Source organism: Triturus cristatus, chromosome 4_2 (genome assembly GCF_964204655.1).
Source record: "Triturus cristatus chromosome 4_2, aTriCri1.1, whole genome shotgun sequence".
Lineage (NCBI taxonomy): Eukaryota > Metazoa > Chordata > Amphibia > Caudata > Salamandridae > Triturus > Triturus cristatus.
This window is the reverse complement of record NC_140586.1, coordinates 685536177-685551315: the sequence shown is the minus strand read 5'-3', so window position 1 is coordinate 685551315 and position 15139 is coordinate 685536177. Positions and strand designations below refer to the sequence as shown.

The 15139-nt window shown below is 45.3% G+C and overlaps 1 protein-coding gene across 1 annotated transcript in view; it reads right to left on the bottom strand.

The window, feature by feature from the left end:
• The window catches only part of DAB1 (DAB adaptor protein 1), a 3595579-nt gene that overhangs the window by 878119 nt on the left and 2702321 nt on the right, over positions 1-15139 (bottom strand). The gene's annotated exons all lie outside the window — the stretch shown is intronic.

Here is a 15139-nt window from a genome sequence, read left to right as displayed (position 1 = left end):
TTTAAAGCCCTTTGTGCTCGTGGGCATGCCTGGCAGGTCGTATCTCACCACGGGTGGAGGGCTGGCTGTGGGTGGGTGGGGGAGCCGTCCTGCCTCTCATAAACCTCGACCGTCATCATGATGGGCAGTGGCTCTGGTATGCAAGAGAGTGCCCTAAGAATGATCTTCATTATGATTGAACGTCCAACAGAAGTGCCTTCCGCTAGCAAGGCATGGACCGATCAAGATAGTTCCCGGATAGGTCAGGGGAAGGAAGAGACACTTCCCTTTGGCTGGGGTACAGCATGTGTTTTTTAATCAGAGCTCCAAACTGGCAATACAGAAATAGCTATTGAGCTTATGTGGTCTGCTCAGGTATTGGGGTTACCTCATAGGTAAGGGCAAATCCAGATTCTAACACCTATGTGCATCTCTGCTGGAGAGGATGCAACGCCTCTTGGAGTGAAGACTTTCCATAGCCTACTGGCGCAATAAGGTTCTGTGCCATGCTTTTACACATGAACACGAAAGTTAGCTGCTTGGCGCATCAGATAATGGGCACACTCATAAGCTGTTGGAGACAGCCTGCGGTGTCAGTATGTCTCCTATTTAATTCGGCTGGTCGATGTAGATATCTCACAATTGCATGACACACCTACATCATCGTGCCACTGTTCCACAGACAGAAAGCATCTAGTGAATGCTGTAGCCCTTGAGTTTTATTTTTTAGGTCGAGCGTAGGCCGCGCATGTGTTGCTCTGCTCTGCTGTATCCGAAATAATGGCTTCAAGGACTTCCCATTTTTTTCCGTTGGCTCCAGTTCCTACCCTCCATAAATGCCTGCTTTTGTTTGGTCAGTATGCTTAATTAGTCCAGCCTTTTGATCTTTCCGACCCTCGCAGGAGACAGCCCCTGTCACATGTGAGCTTACTGTTTTTTATTTTTGGCTCCTTTGGGCGCACTCCTTTATTTATTGTTTGCTTCAGCTCGTGTATCAGCACGGGACACTCATTAGGTCTCGCGAGCCAAAGGCTCGAAGAGACATTTTATATCTGGGCTTTTCAAAGTGCTGCCGTGGCCTAAAGCTACAGTGCACGTGAACGTGCACGCGCGCAGCGCCATGTGTCTTTTCTCCGTAGCGATCGTAATCACGATCACTTTCACTTTCGCGGGCTCCTCTGTTGCTGGCATTCCCCCCTCCCTTCTCGCCTGTTTGGAGTAGCTGCATGCCTGGTTGCGCACAAAGTTCACGAAGAGACCGGCGCCGCCTCTCACCACGACACACCTCGCACTCCACCAACACACCATTTCTCCCCTGCGGGTCACCTCGTCGGCTCTCTGTTTTGTACCCAAAAACGGCGATCTTTCTGGTCGTTCTGCAGCAAAGTCTCAGCGCTCGTGTTCCGTCCAAAAACACATGTTTTTTCCCATTAACCAGTGTTGCTTGTTTTAGCGTGGTGCAATTACAGACTAAGTTAGTCTTGTGGAGATTCTTGTTTTAAAGTACGCAGTACTGATTAAGGCGGAAAAGTACCTGAGACAACTTAGACAAAATGAAAATCAAAAAACCATATACACATTATGATAACATCTCGCGAAGTGTTCTGAAACCTCTCAAGAAATCGTCATCCGTTCCTGCGTTGTTAATATAAACTGAAAGGTGCCTCTTGCGTTCGCTGACACCGAGCTTGCCTTCCCTGTCCCCCCCCCCCCCCCTAATAAATGAAATACCGGGGCGTTGAGCCAGCATCGAGCTACGGGAGCTGCGGGGTTGAGAGCTGCACCTCTCGGGCTGGTGAGGTGACAGACTCTCTAGGCTGGTGAGTGACAAGGCAGACCGCGTGGGAATAGCCAAACTCCTGTACTGTCCCTACAATCTCGGCCCAGCGCGTTGAAACATGCTCCGTGTGGCTACTATGAAAGGTGCGAGTTTTGAGCTTTTGTTTGTTGTACGGATGCCCTCTGCTGGCCTTTTCACGCTCTACTCTGGAATATCAAACCCATTGACTGCAGAGGCCACCCATACAAATTGATTTTCGGTATTTCTGTACTAGCAGACATTTCAACAGAACAGCTCGGACAGTACTAGTTCTATTAAATGTGTGCCTTTAACAATATTTGTTTCTTCTAAAGTCACATTTATGTATTTATGATTTTTGCAGTCTTTCTACAGCGCGGACTTTGCCCAAGGGCTTTAAATATGCACCAGATTACATTTCAGCGCAAGAAATGTTAATTCATATGTATTTCTAGATAAGAATGCCTGATTTGTATCGCTGTTGCACACCCCTATTATGTTTTCAAGTGAAAAATGCTTCAACTAACTCCCACCCTTGGTGACTTTAAGCTGCAGTTTGTTTGACACAGTATTTATCAGGGTTTTAAAAGATAAAGGACAGTAATATGTTACTTGCTTTCTCCTCAGTTGGTGTCTTCATGTTGCGAAGTGTTTTAGCATGCATGATGTGGCGTGCTGAGCCTTACTCCTAAACTACGCACCACTTGCAGATTCAGGAACACATATATAAAAGGCATGGTCATTTTTTTTTTTTACATTTGCGCAATGGCGACGGAAAACTCGTATCTAAACAAACAAAACTGTCGCCTATGGAGTCCTCTCAACACCCAGCGGGCCATCTGGTGCCAATACGCTTTGAGTGTTTTTTTTTTTGTCAGTCCCCCCGGGACACAAGCAGGCATCCACTTCTGTCTTTTTTGCTGCAATCAGTTATCGTGACAGAAGTGGATGCCTGCTTGTGCCCCGGGGGAACTGGCAGCAAAAACAAGCATGCATCCACTTCTTTTTGCTGCGATCAGCTTGTTTTATGTGGCATATTTACTTACACTTGTACTACAACCCTTAACTTAATTTTGGTTCACACTTGGAATTCACAGCACCATATCGCCACAAAGTGGTTGGATGTGAAGCTAAACAAAAACCCTTTATAATTTGATTTAGTAATGTTTGAAGTACAAAACGAACACACAACTATGGACTCCTAAATATATTACACACTCTGAGAACACATTATACTGTATTTGTTTTTTATTTTTATATTAAGTCTTTAATTCATGCATTAACGTAGTGCATTGTCAAATTGCACTGCTTGATTTATTATTTGTGATTTATATAAAATGACAATCTCATGTCCTTTGGCATTTTAGCGTATTCAGTAGTGCGGGAACATCTTTCCAAATAGTACAGAGGTTTCCAACAGAACGGACACTGATTTAATGACTAGAGACTGCTGCTCCCTTGTGGAAAATGTTAATACTTGTTTTCTGATAGCTAACCTCTATGTAGGATCTAGGTTGTCACTAATAAGGAAGAGTCCGTTAATTGTAAACATTCAAACGTTTATTTCCAGCGCGACGTGTTGACAGCGGTAAGTCCAAGACAGTAATAACAACAGCTGTCATTACCACCATATATATATCTTACCCCCCAATACAAATGAAGCTCCACGTGCCCCACCGTTAACACCAACCTCCAATGCATTATGTGACGGATGACGACATTCTATGAAAATGGACACGAGCCTGAAGCAAGGTTTACGCTCAAGACTACATCAAACACGAGCACGACAACAGCATGCCGTGCTCGTGTGTACAACTATCTATATCCCACCGGGCAAAATGTATGATTATCTAGTAAGCTCAATCTTCATGTTTATCCGTGACATTAGTAATTCGGAGGATTCCCCTAAGGTAATAATTGTAGGTGACCTAAATGCAAAAATGTCCAACTCTGCATGTTCGTCGTTTGTAACTTTGGAAAAGGAAAATGCCTGTGCGATCCCTGAGGTAGTGTTTCCCAGAGGCGCCTGCTTCACGAGGGCGTAAGGGGGCGTTGATAGGGAAGGAGATGAAGAAAATTCCAGCAGCTTAGCAAACAAGCCTTTGCAATGCAATAGGTGTTGCATTTATGCAAGTTTAAGCTATTGGCATCGGAAATGGCAATGCCTTTTATTTATGTTTTAAAAACCAAATCATAAAAAAAGGCATTGTCATTTACAGTGCCAATAGCTCAAACTTACGTAAATGCAAGACCTATTGCATTGCAAATGCTTGTTTTTCCGATGGCATTTGCATCTCCTAGCCATATCAGTCTCTTTTCTATGTTGACGCTGTGTGTAAACAAACTTTCTTTGGTTTTAGCAGCACGCAGCAATTCATGTTTCACAAGTGATTGGGATTCCAGCCCACAGCAAGAGCGCTGTCCCAGAAACTACTCCCTCGGTGGCCCTGAAGGCATTTATGATGAGGGTGGTTGGCCCCCACTCTGTTGCGCTCTCCGCGACTGCATGCCTGTAGCTGAGGTGCTACAGGGTTTGTGTTTGCTGAGGCATCGGGCTACAAAATGTCACTCTCCTTTGTGCTTTTTGTAGTCAGCAAAAGCATTCTCACCATATGCCTCTTCAAAAGCCATCGCTTTCGCTTCTTGCACGAGACGGAAGGGGCCATAATATACTGTGAGTGAGTCCAATGATGCTGTCTCCCTTCTAACCTGCCCACCTAAGAGATGGCTACACATGGATAGATCCACCCACAGTCCACTTTTGTGAGAAATGCTGACAGTGCATGTGTTTTTAAAGTACACTGGACTTTTGTTAACGTGCACACTATAAAAAAGTTGCCTGCGGCTGTACCAACTATTTCTGAAGTGAATGTTTATTTCATGAGTGATTGGGATTCCAGCCCATGGCAAGAGCGGTGTACCGGAAACTACTACACCAATGGCCATTAAGGCATTTATGATAAGGGTGGTTGGCCTCAACTGTGTCAAGGTGCCCGTGACTGTGAAAGGGCCGGGCCCAAAAGTTCTGGACCTGTTCTAGAGACATAATACGATGGTTCTTTTTTGCAGCATGGAAGCGTAGAAGGGAGACAATTCGTTAGTAAGCCAATCAATTAACCCATAATCCTCTTGGACACATTGTAACCACAGCTAACTAAGTAAAGTTAGTGGTTTTATTACAGAGCCAAAAATAACTAAACATAACGGCACCTTAAGACGAGAGTGTAAAAATACATCGGAATTAGCATGAAGCCAAATCTGTGTATCCAATTAAGATGATGTAGCATAAACAATAAAAGTAATTCAAAAAGCAGGATGCAGAAGATCAGAAAGTGTAAGTCCAATTTTCCCTGCATCAAGGGTTGATGAGGAAAGAGCTTTAATCTATCTCTACAGTAACACTAAGATGACATCCCTACTTAAGCATCTTCAGGAAGAAGGTTAAAATGGTGTCAGCATGTGTAGTCTTCCTAAGAAGTCTCTCCACAGTTAATGGGTCATGTAGCGTAAAGTTACGGAGATGGAACTTGCTCTCAGATGCTCTTTCTCCAAAGGCAGAAGAAGCGGGTCCTTTCCCTACTCCCACCGTCACATTATTCTTCAGTAATTTCCCAAGATTCATTGCAGATCACGCTATCTGCTCTGTGTAGGAAGCTGGCTCTGTATATACTATACCAAAGTGAGGTATAGTGTGCACAGAGTCCAGTGGAACCCAAAAGGTAGGCAGAGGTAAAGTTAGATAGAACCTTACTCTCTATTTGTGGTAGTGTGGTCGAGCTGTAAGGCAGTATCAGAGGACAGTGTTAAGCATTTGTTGTACATACTCAGTCAGCAAATGATTTCACACACTCAAAGACCGAACTTCAGACCATTTGTTACTGTATAAAAATATTCTTCTAGTTATTTTATTTTCTAGAACCAAGCAAGCCTGGTACAGGTAAGCAATAAGTACTTTACAGTAGTAATGCACTTGAAATACAGTTTGAATGATAATTGCATATGCACTTTGTTTTGATTTACAGTATGGATGCAGAGAAATGCAATACTTAGTAAATGCAGTACATAGACTTGAATAGGCTTTTCAGTAAAATAGCAGGAAAGTAACTTTTGGGATTACTAGGCTTACCTAGATACTACTCTGGGACATTTCCTGAAAACAGGCAAGTAAAATCGTTTTTGTTAGATTGTGCAATTTTAAAGAATTTCCTTAGTTTCTCAAACTCCACACTTAGGGGAGAAGAGTTAGCCTAACGGCTAGGGCATCAACCTCGAATATGGGGAACTGGGTTCGAGTCTCGGCAGTGACGCTGAACATCCTGTGATTCTGGGCAAATCACTTAATCTCCCCGTGCCTAACAAAAAGGAATGTGTCCTCATGTAACGCAACTGGTGCTATGTAAAGTGCTCTGATACCCGATACCTTCGGGTCAAGTTCGCGCTATATAAAACTCTGTAAAATAAAAAAAATAAGATTAGAAACTTTTAACAGAAAAACAGTCAATGTTAATCTATGGAGGAAAATAGTGTTATCGGTTTTGAGGTAAGTATTAGGTAGTGGGAGTTGAGGTTCTGGAGGTAGACTCAGGAGTCCCCCAGGCTCAAGGATGCACTCTTGTTACACCCTCAGCAGCACTAGGGTGGCTGGGTGCAGAGTGCTGAGGCCCAATGTTATCCAATAGGGGTTAGAGGGGCTCCAGTTGGTGGCTGCTGGCAAGCAGGCCACTCGGTTGTGGGAGCAAAGCTCCTGGACTTTAGCTCAGGGCAAATAGGGAAACAAATTAGCATCAAAGGTGCACCCTCAGCGGCACTAGGGCGGCCGGGTGCAGGGAGGGCCGGACTGGGAACCAAAACCGGCCCTGGCAAAGTGCTCGGCAGGCCCCCCCGGGGGGTTGAGGGTGCCGCAGAGCTCTATGCCAGGGCCGGTTTTCGGCCGATTTTGTTACAGGGTCCAGTTTTTGCTGAAATTGGATTCTGACTACGTATATGGCTGGCTATCATACCGCTATTGAGAACTGGGTGACTTATAGAAAACGTTGATTATCGAATTCGAACCATATGAATTGTAAGAAAAACATTGTATGCCATACATGAAAGAGAACTGGGTGACTTATAGAAAACGTTGATTATCGAATTCGAACCATATGAATTTTAAGAAAAACATTGTATGCCATACATGAAAGCCCTGAAGAAGTCTCATTGGAGACGAAACGCGTTGGCTATGAGGACATGAAATGTGAAATGTAAAGAACTTCTACCTGTGTAAAATAAAGAAGAACATTTCTCTATGAAACATACATCTCGAGTTAGATGTCTTCGTTATTGAGCTACTGTTGTTGAATATTAATATGTCATATCAATATAAATGAACACAGTGCTGAAACCTTTTGCATTGACCGATTTTGCAGCTATGCTGCAAAAACGGCCCTGTAACAAAACTGGCCCCCAGGGGCCCAAAACCGTCCCCAACAGTGCGGCGCACCAGGGGATTGCCCGGTGCCCGCTACGGCCAGTCTGGCCCTGGGTGCAGGGCGCTGTTTCGATGTCAGGCGCCCTGTTGTTTTCAATGGAGAACCTCCGGTTTGCAAAGACACTGCAGGCTTAGGGAAGAAGGTCTTCTGGGTGCGACCACCACTTTGAGAGGTAAGTTGGGAAGTTAGGGGTTGGTTAGGCACGGTCAGTTTGGGCACACAAGGCTGTTGGGCGTCGAGTGCAGGGGTGCCTTTTAGGGTCAGATGTTCTTACCAGCTCCTGGTCACGGTTAGTGGGGCCTTCTGGATTTAGACTGCAGGCATCGGCTGGAGGCTTGAGGCAGGTCAGGGAACTCCGGATCTCGGGTCAGGATCGCCGGGGCGACCACCGCATGGTGTTTGCCCACTTGAGCTCGGGCCGTGGACGACGGGTGCAGAGTGGTGCGGATTCGCGGATTTCTGGGCAAGGCCAGAGGTTGCGGATGAACAATTCCGGTGTTCAAGGGAAACAAAGTCTTTGAGGTTGAAGGCAGGCCGGTCACCCGGGGTTTTCGAGGTTGCTGGCTGCAGGACACACCATGATTTTGCAGGAGCAGGTTTGAGGGGTAGACAGGCCGGTAGGGCTGAGGCCAAGTCAGTGAACGCCTTCCTCTTGTTAGCTGCTGCAGGGCTGTTTGGTCCTTCTTCTTCTTCTCCTTGTAGGTTCTTCTTGTCTGAGGAAGCAAGGTTCAGGGGTGTCTGTAAATACTAGATTTAGTTGTGTTACAGGTAGGTAAAAGGCAGGGACCAATGGGTCCCTTCTCTGGGGTGGGTACACCCCCTCTTATGCCACCCTCCAGTGGGAGGGGGGCAAGAGCCTGTCCCTGGTTGGCTGAGTCCCCCCATCTTCAAGATGGCGTGGACTGAGAGTTGTGCTTCACCATGCCTCCCCCACCTGAGGGGTGGTGTTGGCAGAGGCGGGCACACCTCTCTTACTCACTTGTTTTTCCTGCTGGTTGTCCCGCCCAAAGTGGGGGTGAGAACCAATGGGGATAGTTGCTGAGAGCAGCAAGTGGCCTGGGGAAGCTCACAAGGGTGGCAAGCCTTTGAAGCTTCCCCTTCGTGAACCCTGTCCATCCTGGGGGAGGAGGCTTGGCACCTCTTCCCAGGATGTGCATTGTTGCAGGCCAGAGAGAACAGCAGGCTCTTGACCCAGGGGTCCAGAAACATGTCTTTTGGGGGCAGCTGAAAGCAGCCACTCAGCCTGGCCACTAGTGGTAGGGGAGTTTTTAGGGGGCATCTCTAAGATGCCCTTTGTGTGCATTTTTCATTAAATCCCACACTGGCATCAGTGTGGGTTTAATGTGCTGAGATGTTTGATACCAAGCTTCTCAGTTTTTAGTGTATCCATTATGGTACTGTGGAGTTCGTAAGGACAAACTCACAGCACCATATACAATTAATGGCAGCACTGCACTTACAATTTATAAGAATGGACTCTAAGGGTGGCACAACAAGTGCTGCAGCCCTTAGAGTTCTTCCCTGGTCACAGTGCCCTCGGTACCGGTGTTCCATTTACCAGGGGCTGACCTGTGGCTAGAGATTCCACTTGGGTTAGTTTTGGGGAAAGAACACAGGCCCTGGGAACCTGATTGGCAGGTACCCAGGTCACATCAAGTCAAAATGCATCAGTAGTCTTGCAAAAAGTAGGGGGGTTACTGCAACAGAAACCCACTTTCCTACACTCTGGGTACAATCCTAAAGGTGTTTTTCCTTGGGGCAGCGGTGTTCTTTTCTTGCAACATTTTGTCCTTGATTCCCAGGCCTTCTCCTGTATGAAGCACAATGAACTCCCTTTATCGACTCAAGCCACACGATTCTTTCACCTACAACATAAAACATGAGAAAGAACAAATTCCCCAGCATACATGCAATATAAACTGTTAATTCTAATGCGAGAGTTTCCAGGGAACTGCATTTCAGGCATACGAAATTTAGCTAACATAAGAAAACAGCATATGAGCTTTACGAATTTACATGAAAAATAAGACACTTTCAATTAATGCATTTACCTACATATAAAACAAACAATTAAAAAACACAGTAAATACACAAATAATTGTCAATTTCAAAACACGAGTCCTTCACGTTAATGTTTTCTGCTAGTTACATTTACCTTCCACGTTAGTTTTCTCCATGTTATTTTTAAATGGCCTAAACACAACACGTTTCAAGTTAATACATTTCACAATTCAATGCTTCATGTTAATAAAACAAAGGGTTCTATGCGGGTGTGCTTTACACGTGTGACTATAATGGACTCCTAAAAATAAAATGCAATTTCAGCTACATCAACTGCATGCCTGTAGCTGAGGAGCTGCATGGTTTGTATTTGCTGAGGCACGGTGCTACAAAAGGAAGCTGTTAGACCTGACATCCTTGGCGTGGGTTTTTCCCCTATCTTTTGCCTCTGCTACCAGGATTTTGATGCTATGCTGGATTTCGTTTTTCCTGGTTTAGATGCTTTGGACACTCTGCCACTGCTAATCAGTGCCAGAGTGTAAGTGCTCCCTGTGTAAAATATCATATTGATTGGATATACCTGATTGGCATATCTGTATCACCATGAAGTCCCTTGTAAAGTGCACTGCGTGTGCCAGGGCTGGTGATGACAGATGCTACTAGTGGGTCTGCAGCGCTGATTGCGCCACTCACCTGTGTAGCCCTAAAATGGTGTCTCAGGCCTGCCACCGCAGGCCTGCCTGCAGTCCCCGGACTGCCATGTCCTCCTGGCCAGTGTCCACACTGACCGGGCCTAACGCTTCCCTTTTTATACACGTCAGTCATCCCTATGGAAGGCCCAAGGTACCCCCCTGGGCAGGGTGCAGTGTATGTAAAAGGTAGAGCATGTACTAGTGCAGGTAACATGTTCTGGTAGTGAACAACGGCCAGTTTGTGTGTTCACTGCTGCAAGGTTATCTTGCTCCATAGGCTAACATGGGGGTGGCCGGTGCCAATGGCTATCGGCCTATCTTCTCATAGGAACAAGATAAGACATGAGTATTTGATATCCCTGAGCTCAGCATTTAATAACACATCTTGTAGGAGAGGTTGTTTCTAAATCCTGAGTTGGAGGACAGTACTTTTTAGAGAGTGGCTGTTCTCTTGTCTGACCCTTCTGTGTGCATGGGCGCGCTTGTGGATTGACTGTCTGGCTTGCGAGTGACAGGGGCTGGGGATCCCTGGGAGGTTGGCTGAGTCAGCCCTCTGCTGAATGGCGACATTTGCAAGGAGAGTGGAGGGAGGAGATAGCACCTGGGAGTGAATAGGGCTGTGCCTGCCTGCCACACTGCTGGCTCCACCTCCTGCTGGGCGGCTGACGACTCTGCCCCTCACTCTGAAAAGGAAGCAGAAGCCAGGAAAACAAAGTGCTCCAGCAACACCCAGAACTGGATCAGACCGGGCTCAGGACCCACTTGCACAAAGACTTCAAAGACTTTTAGGGGTATAAGTACAAGACCCCTGACAACAGATTTTTAGATTCTACCATCAAGAGGAACCTCTGCTGAAAGACGGACCGCTGAAGAACTAAAGGAAGATTGCCTTGCTGTGTGCTCTAACGGCTGACCTGTTCTGCTGGACAACTGAAGCTGAGGAGGAGAAGGGGTCTTGCTGTGTGCTGACCCTACCCACTTGACTAAACGAGACTTTGCTGTGTGCTGTGTCTTAAACCGAATCTCCAAGGGCCTGAGAAGAGCTGGCCTCCTGTTTCGCAACCCAGGGATAGAAAGGTTGCCAAAAACTCAAAACTCTGCTGTGTCCCCCCTGCGCTGCTGTGTGCCGCAGGGACCGTGGACTGTTCTACCAAGCTTCTCAACATCTGCCTGTGAAATGGGCTGGCTGCTCTCTGTCTTGCTGGAGAGTGCCGCGCTGATCCAGGCCTGACACCGGTTGCCGCATCAAGAAGACCGACATGCTCATCGGCACGTGCCTTGCCGCGACCCGGAGGCCTGAAGCAGATCGAGAGTCATACTTCCCTGCTCTACGAAGCCGCACTGTGAGTGGCTGACTCCGGTGACGTCGACATCGTCACTGGGGGCTCGTCGAGGGAGTTGTGGAAACCTTGCACCGAACAGCCTGGGGAGCGCTTTGACAACGAGTGCAGCGACACCGCCGGAGCAACGTAGCTGCCTAAACAACAAGAACCTACGAACTGATTCATTCTCAGTGAGTATCGAATCACCCAAGAGACTAGAGACTATCGTCTTACGATCCCGATCAACCAAGAAAGCGAATATTGTGTAAACCTGTGATGCTTGATTTCAACTGCGGAAACTAGATAAAGATATATTAATTTTGATATAACTCACCTGTGTGGTCTAAGTTTGTGGTGTACGGAAGGGGGACCATTGTGGTGTCTACGTGCAAATACCTTACACATTGCCTTGGGGATAAGCCTGTCTGCTCGAGCCAAGCTACCTAGAGGGTGAGCAGGGGTTATCTACCGTGTGTGTCCCTGTACCCTGACTAGAAGCAAGGGTCCCTATTTGGTCTAAGGTGTATACCTCTGCCAACTAGAGACCCCCAGATCTAACAGAAGCGCTCCTGTGTCGCTTTTTTTTAGGCAGCAAAAGGATTCTCAACATATGCCGCTTCAAAAACCATAGCTTTCGCTTCTGGCACAAGACGGAGGCAGCAAAAGGATTCTCAACATATGCCGCTTCAAAAACCATAGCTTTCGCTTCTGGCACAAGACGGAATGGGCCATGGTATACGGTGAGGGAAACCAGTGATGCTGTCTAACTCCTAACCCGCCCTCTTCAGAGATGGAAACACTTGGAGAGATCCACTCACAGATCACTCGTGGGAGAGATGCTGGCATGCATGTGTTTTTAAAGTACACTGGACGTTTGTTAACGTACACAGTATAAAACAGTTGCCTGCAGCTGTACCAACTATTTCTGAAGTGAAGGTTTTAAAAGTAAAATGCTAAATTCTACAGTGGTTAGTTTTTTATTGCTTTACATTATAGCTGTGTTTGTATTACTTTCCCGAAATACCGTAGCCTGGTTTATTTTCTGTGTGCTTTCGTTATTGATCAGTAATGTCGGCGTGGCTGCAGATATGCAGATTCCTTTGCCACATGATCCCTCCACTGCAAAAAAAAAAAAAAGTAAAAAACATTGTCATTTACTCCAATAGCTTTAACTTTTACAAATGCCAGACTGATTGCATTGCAAATGCTTGTTATTAGTATACCAGTCATCCAGTATAGAGTGCGTGTGTGTCCAGGTTGTGTGTTTGTGTGTGGAGGAGAAATTAAATTTTTTGACTGAAAGAAACCCCAGTTGCATATTTGTGTGCATATCCACACTGAAGCACATCATCTGCATAATGTCTTCATGCATTATAAAATCTACCCCGTGAACCCATTTATGATCAGGCTGATATGCAAAGCACCTCTGATGTTGGTTGCGCCTCTGTAAGTGTGTGGGTGTGATCGGCTGTCGACAAGGATACTTAATATTCTACAGCCCCTTTTAATGCAGTGTGTAAATTAAGAAAAGGAAATAGGTGGTGGCTAGTGCATGAAAAAACTGGAAAAGAAAAGCTGCCATTTTCATCCAATGTGAAGATATGAAGTGAAACATGTTTCTTTCTCAATGCTTCTTATTAAACAAGGCCACATCAGTCACCTATTCAATTACCTTCACCAAATAGGCCATCCAAGGGTGCAGATACTGGCCACAAGAGTCCTTTTTTAATGTGTCCAAACCACATGCTATAACGACAATGCAAATATTTTTCTGCACCTATTTTGCTAATGATATGGCAATTTGTTCTGAGTACAGAATAAAAACCTAGAATGCTTTTCCTCACAAGTTTTTTCTTAAGTGATGTCAGTAACACTGTGCTCCACCTCACGTGAGTGTGGATGCTATCGATCATGCCGAGCTTGTCCCATTGGCTGAATGAATGACTCAAACTGAAACAATAGTTTAAACTCAGATCTGTGACTGGGGGTCAATGTTTGATTTCTTCAGAATTCCATTCTTCATCTGTTCTTTTTGCTTTTGTTGCCCTAATTGGGAAGGGTATGCCACGGTCCCATGCTCCCTGTGCCACTGGATTCAGGCTAGTCTGGCTGATGAGGGGTGATACCTTTAAACCGGTCACTGAATGCTTGTTTCCGGTCCAGGGAGGACGTGGCCTGGCCGCTTGGGCTGGACTGTTCCCAGAGGGAGCAGGGTCAAGACTTATTTGCACATGGCTGGGTCCAACCTGGGGTGGCGTGGTGAGCAAAAAAATGATAGATTAAACCCAGATTTCGGCCTGGGGTTGACTGATTGATTTGTTCAGCATTCCGTCCATCAGCTGTTCTTTTTGCTCTCATTAAACAAGGTCACATCTGTCGCCTATACAATTACCTTCACCAAAGGTTTTTAATGATATAGACTATCTAGAGGTGAAGACACGGGCCACAAGAGTCTTTTTTTAATGTGTCCAATCCACATGTTATAACAACAATGCAAATATTTTCTGCACTTTTTTGGTTTTTGCTAATGATGTGTCAGATTGTTCTAAGTGCAGAATAAAAACCTAGGATGCCTTTCCTCACAAGTTTTTTCTTAAGTGAGACCAGAAACACTGTGCTCACTCTACGTTAGTGTGCGTGCAATCGAGCATGCTGAGCTTGTCCCATCAGCTGAATGGATGACTCTAACTGGACACCTGAATCTTTCTAGACTGAAAGGATGGGCAATTACTTACACAGCTCCCCTTCTTTACTCATCCAAACCTGGAAGCATTACTTTTTTCGTTGACTATGTCATCCAATTTTATTTATGTGCCTCGTAAACAATGAATTGAGTAGGATAAAGGATGTAGAAAAAAGTAGTAGTGTCACAGAAAACATCAACCATACTTTTATTGGTTCTCCAACATATCACTGACTTTTCTTTCTGTAGTAGCCATGGTAATTTCTGCAATATGATTTTTGTGTAAAAATCGGGATCCCAACTGGTGTGAAACTACCACACTAATCAGACAGCTTTCCTCCTATGCAAATTTGTCAGTCGAATTCTGGCAAAGTTCTGTAGGTGACACCACAACATTTTGAATTTGACAGTTTGGAATGGGTGAAATGTGTTGTATTACCACATTTTCTCTCACACTGAACTGCAGAACTCAGAATGGGGAGGTATTATGCACCATACTCACCAGGTTAAAAACAAACTCAGGACATCTCAATAGGTTACCAGGTGGTATTCCTTTCTGGTATTACTGCAGCCATTGAAAAGGGGGCATATATAAGGTAGAAAATATTTTCTTCTGAAGTCCAAGTAACTCTTTTCATGATGAGTTTCAGTAAACTAGTTTTCTCTGAGTTGCTCGTTTGTCGTGCAAGCCAGTTGTTGCATTATTTTGTATCTACTGTTGAACTGTACTATAATCATAATGTTCCCTTGGTCTTCTGAAGAGGATCATTGCCCAAACTATTATATATGGCTCAATAGACCTGTCAAGCAGGATTTGAAAGTGGGGTGTCAGCAGTATGGGCACATTGTCCAACCTTCTGCTGAACTCATAGGAGTCATTTCTGACCATTCAGGTCAACCTGCCAACCACAGTAACCTATTCTGTAGGTCCTAGAAGACATTTCACGCCTCATTCATATCTTATTCAGGCCAAATACAGGCTGGAGAATTAATGCAAATTACCCTCCAAGAACTCAAGGCAGGAAAAAGGTAACTTTGTAAAAGTTACTTTCCCTTTATTGTTATTAAAAATCAGACTTCCCCATTCAATCAGATTTTTAATAACTGTTAGAAATTGGGTTACAGGTTGACTGGGGTTTGAGCCTTGGTCAAGAAGCAACCAAATTTCTAGTCAGGGTAAGGCACAAGTAAACCCC